The sequence below is a fragment of the Mus pahari genome, chromosome 9 (genome assembly GCF_900095145.1).
Source record: "Mus pahari chromosome 9, PAHARI_EIJ_v1.1, whole genome shotgun sequence".
Classification (NCBI taxonomy): domain Eukaryota; kingdom Metazoa; phylum Chordata; class Mammalia; order Rodentia; family Muridae; genus Mus; species Mus pahari.
This window is the reverse complement of record NC_034598.1, coordinates 88,767,061-88,773,476: the sequence shown is the minus strand read 5'-3', so window position 1 is coordinate 88,773,476 and position 6,416 is coordinate 88,767,061. Positions and strand designations below refer to the sequence as shown.

Sequence of the window (6,416 nt, the reverse complement as noted above, 5' to 3'; positions counted from 1 at the left end):
CTTGATTGAGGTGGGAGTTTTACTTTTGTTTCCTTTGTCTGAAAAAGAACCACAGTACCTTCCTTATAGGATAGCCGTGATGGTCACATTATGGATGGCCCAGCATATTAGGTTTTCCTCTATATATGTTGTCGCAAGAATTCNCCTGTTTCATGACTGACATCTGAGAGCTGACAGCTGTTTTCTACATCCCAGCCCAGGATTGTCTGCTAGACCAGAGACCCACATCAAATGCATGCTCCTCATGGATGTGTGGNGCATCCCAGTAGTCCAGGCCCACAGAGCCTGCTTCCCCCCAGTCTCCCCACTGTCAAAGCACCCATACTATCCATCTAACCTTTGAAAAGTTGATCTTACATGGTACACGACTAAGCACTTTGAAGATCATGGTTTCGTGGCACTTAGCACCTTCATACTGTAGAAAACCCTCAACTCTATCTAGTTCCAAGGCCTCATCACTGCTACAAAGGAAANCATTCACCCACTCCTGCTTATCCTTAGCCTGTGTCAAATGCTGTTTTCCTTCTTGTGTCTGTGGATTTAAACATATGGACAACAGTGGCACTGTGCAGCATCTGGCTTTTTATGTCCATGTTCTTTCCCCTCCCCTCTGTGTGTGTGTGTGTGTGTGTGTGTGTCTGCAAGCATGTATTTGCACACTTACTCAGGACTGCACGTACATAGGCCACAGATAGAGGGTGGAATGGCTTTCACTATTACTCCCCGCCCTATCTTTTGAGAAAGATTCTTTCTCCAAGTCTCAAGTTCTGACAGGCTGCCTCGCCAGGGAGCTCCTGCTCTCTCCCTGCTAATGCAGGGTTATAGGTGCCACCACACTCCGCCTATTTACATGGTGTAGAAGATCGGGCCTAAGCTCCTCATGCTGGGGCAGCAAGCACTCTAGCCACCAAGCTCTCTCTCCAGCCCTGTGTCTGCCTTCTTTTATTTATACTTTTGCAATGCTTGCAATGTCCATTTATACTGTAGCATGTGTTATAATTACTTTGATTATTTTCTGAGTAACAGTTCATTGTGTCCATAGGGCACACTTCATTCATCCATTCACCCTGTGAATGAGATCTTTCATCAAGCNAATCCTAAGCCATAAGCCTAAGAGTCACGATGTTTCTTTTTTCTGTATACCTCCAATCAACCATAGCAGCAAATCCTGTCCATTCTATGTCAAAATACAGTTCAAATCCTTCTGCTCTTTCCCTCTGTTTACACAGGACACCCATATCTCAGACACCCCCAACTTCTAGTTGGTGTCAGGACTTCATTATTTAATCTAGATTTAGCTATTGGGATACTTTGAAACCTTAAGCTAGCTCACACATTCATTTAACTATAGTACCTGCCCTCTTTCTTTACAGAGCTTGACTCTTAGAGGGAAGGCAAAAAAAAAAAAAAAAAAAAAAAAAAAAAAAAAAAAAAAAAAAAAAAAATTAAAAAAAAAAAAAAAAAAAAAAAAAAAAAAAAAAAAAAAAAAAAAAAAATCAACGAACACATAACATTATATCAGTTCATTACTTGGGTTAAAATATTCCACTAGCTTCATTGCACTTTAAGTAAATCTGTACTCTGTATGCCTCCAAGGCCAAGCAACTTCAAATGCATCTCNACGGGCTTGAAGCAAGCCTTGAGTGATGTTTCTGCTACAGTGAGCTGTACTCCTCTGCCTCATGGTCCTCGGGCAAGCTATTCTTTCTGCTTCCTGATCTTAGCTTGCTGAGTATCATGTATCAACACAAGTATCATGCACAGACANACACACACAGACACACAGAGTTGAGAAGGAGGGAAGGAGGGAGAGAGAGTCAGAGAGAGAGAAAGAGGGAGAGTCTGAGAGAGAGAGAGAGAGAGAGAGAGAGAGAGAGAGAGAGCTTGCCTGATAATCCTGTGAAACAAATCTACCATGCATTTCATCCTTCTAGATATACAGATATACATGCTGGAATGGGAGTATAGTTTGGGGTAGGTGATGTGTCTAGCATGGAAGAATTTCTGGGTTCAGTCTCCATACCCNAACCATCCCCACATACATGCAATGAAGAAGGATGCACTTAACACTGCTAGAGTGCGGGGATAAAGCAGCTTTAGATTGCCTGGAGCCTCTGGTGTAGTGAGGAAGATCAATAAAGGGAAGGCAATAGAATTAAAAAGTGCTGTAAAGGGAGAAGGAAAGGGAAGGAAGGTGTCCACTTCCAACAGGCTAGTCTTTCCAAGAAGGCTGCATTGAACTAGAATCACTCAAGGGAGATAAAAGCAAAAAACAAAATACAAAAAACCAAACCCTTTCTCTCCTATATGGCATACAAAGCAATGGCCCATCCTTCAATATTTTCTTTTAAAGTACACAATGCTCACCACACCACTCTCCCTCCCTTAGCAGATAGACCTGTATCTCCCTGTGTGGGACAGCCTGCCAAACAGATGGATTGGATTANCAAGTGGTTGAATTACTGAGTAACTCATCAATAAGAGCATCTTCTAAAGTGTAACAAGTGACATGCTGTGATGGGTGCTGTCACTCTCACTTTGTTAGGGACTCCACTAGGCTTGAAAACACTGAGATGACTACCAACTGAGAATAAAAGTGTTTGCTTTATTAAAAATGGAGAATAACACCGCATGTTGTGGGGCAACTGGGAGAGGGCACACATACACAGCAAGCACTCAGTAGGGGTCTCTAGTCACTGGGGTTATTAGNAAAGGTGTCTCACAGTAATAAGTCGCCAAGCTCAGCATGTACTTTCAGATGCAGTAAAGAAATTCAAAACCCAGGGAAACTTTCTAAGTGACCAGTCCAAACCATCCTCATTTTCTTCCCAATGCCATCCAGTGACACAGAGAATCGATGATGCAGAAAACCATCCATGTCCTCCCCACAAGACCAAGATGCGTGTTGCCTCCTAATGTCCAGCAGGCAGGAGCACTGCTTATAGCTCAAATCTGTGTCTCTATTTAGAAACTGTTTGGCTGAAGGGACCCCTTAAGTTGAACCCCTCGTTGAGCGCGCCATACTTACTGACTGGTTAGTGAGGCTTTCCAAAGCCTCAGAGGATGGCCTGAAGCTGATTTTCCTCTCCATCATGGACCAGTGTCTACCTGTGCCTGGTACCACTAACCCCACTGTGTATTCACTTGAACAGTAGAGCAACTTCTTTTAAGGACCCTTCTACTGGTACACAGAAATGCACCAATTCTGTGTTCACTCCAGCTGCCGTGCTAAAATATCACAAAGCAACTTGGGTAAGAAAGGGTTTATTTTAATTCACAAGTTCAGGCTACAGACCATATTTTGGGGGCAGGAACTTGTGGGAGCTGATCATAGCCACAAGAAAGGCAGAGAAGGAATAAACATATATGCCTACTGTTCAGCGTCCTTCCCCCATTCTTATACCGTCCAGGACTCACTATCAAAGAGGAGCATGGCTCACCATGAGCTAGGACTTCCCATGAATCAGCTGACAAATAGAGGCATTGTCTGACAGATGAACGAGCAGGCCAGTCTCATCTAGACATCAATCCCTCATCGAGACGTTATTCCTTGGGAACTCTAGGTTGAGGTAAACTAACAATTTAAAAGTAACTAAAAAAAGGAACCTTGCTTATGACAACTAGGCAAAATAATCTCCTAACACACACACACACTCACACACACGAGAGAGAGAGAGAGAGAGAGAGAGAGAGAGAGAGAGAGAGAGAGAGAGANAGAGAGAGAGAGAGAGAGAGAGAGAGAGAGAGAGAGAGAGAGAGAGAGAGACCCACTAGATCAATAATGTCTTTAAGGCAATAGATGAAGTGGCCTTCTGGTCTCACTTCCCAGGAGTCTTGTTTTATTGCTCCTATACCAGTCTCTGTATGACAACCCCAGCAGTAGCCCCTTGGCCCTGGAAGATGGAAAGGTAAGCCCAGGTAAGGCAGGAGTTCCCCCACAGGGACCAGGCATCCAAAAGTGAGCACAGATGCTCTATTCAACTCCCCAAGGGCTATCCCTGATGACAAGATAGAGGCCACGGCTTCCAATACAATGACATGAAAGTTCAGAAGCAAGCCTCACATGACAGCATCTGCCTGCCTGAATTCATGCCCAGATGCCAGGATTACAGAGCCCTGGTCAGATAGTCAGTCTTAAAGGGGCCAGAGTCTTTGCAGCCAAGTTGCCTGAAAACCAGCTTTTCACAACTTACTAGCTTGAAGATACCAGCTCCTGTCATTTTCCACAGAGCCGGCAGAGTGGCCGTGGGACCAACTGGAATTCTTTCCCAGCCTCCTGTGTCCTAGGATAAATTTGTCGGGCTGCATGCATCTCTAGATTGTGTACAATTTGGCTAGCCCCTTCTACCTTGCAGTTTAGGCCCCACCTTCAAGTCCTGGTCCTACTGTGCAACCTGCTGTTTGATTAGTTGAGATCCTAACTCCTTCACTTCTTTCTTCTGCACATGGGAAAATCTACCTGAAATTCTTCCTGTCCCTGATGCCTCTGCCTCCACAGCTCTCAGACTGGCAAACTCTCCAGGCTCTGCATGACTTCCAGGCTGCATCACGACCCACCCACCTCTGGCTGTCTGCACTACACCACACTGCAATCCCTATCCTATCATCCCTGGTAGGCCCCAGCAACTCCTGAGATTCCTTTTAGGCCACTAGAGCTGAGAGCATGGTGTCTGGCACACAGCCAAGTAAGTCATGAATAAATAAGCAGGGCGCTCTAGCGGTGTTAGTCCTAGTCTGGACAGGAAAATCCTCCAAGGTTTTTTCCTTCACCTCAGGATAGCTGGAAATAGAAGACTGCGCAACAGATCTGAGCCCTGGACCCAAGGCAACAGGTCCTGAGGGACCTGCCTAGAGCAGGTGTCTAGATCCAGTGCAGAGCACCAGTACCTGCTGTGGGCTCAGCTTCCCGGAGGAAGCTCATTCCAGGGACAGGTCTGGATGTTGGGTTGAATCCCTCAGTAGTCATAGCTTTGAGGGCCCCAGGGTTCCAGTACTCTGCAGGGACCTGTTCCAGGGACCGGCAACAGCAGCCTGGGACCAGAGGGTGGCACTCCAGGCTCATGGAGCACCTGCACCCTGCCAACATGCAGCATCAACATTTGGCTAACAAAAGAGAGGGAGCTTATGGGGAAGTAGCACTGCCCAAGGATGAGCCAACAGCTCATATTCAGAGTGAGTGCTCCCAAAGGCCAGAAAACCCACCTACTAGACTTTGCCTTGGCTTACCGACAGTGCCAGCTACGGTGGCCCGCATGTACCTCGGACTGGCGCCGCCAATTATGGGATCTGTGGGAGCGCTGCAGCTTGGGTGCTCTGCCTCTGCCCTGCACAGTACGTGAGCGCCTCCTCTGGGCAGATTGGTCTCCTTACGCTGGAAAGCCCATTGGCTGGGCCAACAAGGGCCCTGCATCCAGGCCCGCCCCTCGAGCCCCTCCTTTCTCAATGGCTAGGCTTTCCCTCTCCAGCCAGGTAGGGAAANTTGCTAGAGCAAGCAAGCTTTGCTTTTGCTGGTCTCAAGTGGCCAAATGAATGAGCTTTCTTTATCCCAGGAGGGACGAGATGCCCCTCAGGGAGTGTGAATAATGCAGTTCAGTAACCTAGGAAGCCAGCTTGGAGAGAGCCACCTGACTTCCCTGGGCCTTAGTAGGACCTTCTGAGAGACCAGTGAGCCAGCTGTCAGCAAATGACACAGGAATACAAGCACAATGAGCAACAAGGAGCTGAGCTCTTACTCTGGCTGGGGATGGCAGGGGAGGGAGTTGGTTATATGCAAGCACACAAACAAAAGATAATGTCAGCTTGCTGTAAACTGATAGAGATGTGTAATGAGAACACAAAAGGGATGTCAGGACTATGCCAGGACTCTCTACAGAGGAGATTTGTCAGAGGAGAATTAAGACTACAAGGTTAAAAGAAATTCCAGATTGGAAAACAAGGAATTGAAAANTTTAACCATCACANAAGGGNANNATANTAGNNAGGTCCCTGTCTCTTGTGTCATTTCTATGGCTCANNGGACCACAGAAGGTCAAAGCAGGTCTCCTTTAAGGTTCTTCTGTCCTCCAGTATTTGGTTTGATTTTAGAGACAGGGTTTCTCTAGGTAGTTCTGGCTGGCCTGGAACTTGCTATATAGACCAGGCTGGCCTCAAACTCACAGAGATCCACCTGCCTCTGTCTGTTGAGTGCTNAGATAAAAGGCCACCACATCCATTTCTAACTGCAATATCTAGNGCTATAAATATAGTTTATTTTAAAAAACACTACTGGTGTTCAAAATGCACAGAAAAAGTACTTGGGGAAATGGAAGGGTAATTCTTGACAGGACAAGAATTCTAAACATTCTTGTGTTTCTAAGGAAGGAAGGAGTGGGACAGAGGTTTAGAAGAGAAGCCAGGCAAATTACTGCACAAGTACT

General features: G+C 46.1%; 1 protein-coding gene across 2 annotated transcripts in view; it reads right to left on the bottom strand.

Moving 5' to 3' along the window:
• Syn3 (synapsin III) overlaps positions 1-5,308 on the bottom strand; it is a 430,935-nt gene extending 425,627 nt beyond the window's left edge. For both annotated transcript variants that reach the window (XM_021204345.2, XM_029542325.1), the window contains exon 1: positions 5,227-5,308. The gene's annotated coding sequence lies outside the window, so the exon portion shown is untranslated. The remainder of the gene's footprint in view (positions 1-5,226) is intronic.
• Between the last annotated feature and the right edge of the window lie 1,108 nt (positions 5,309-6,416).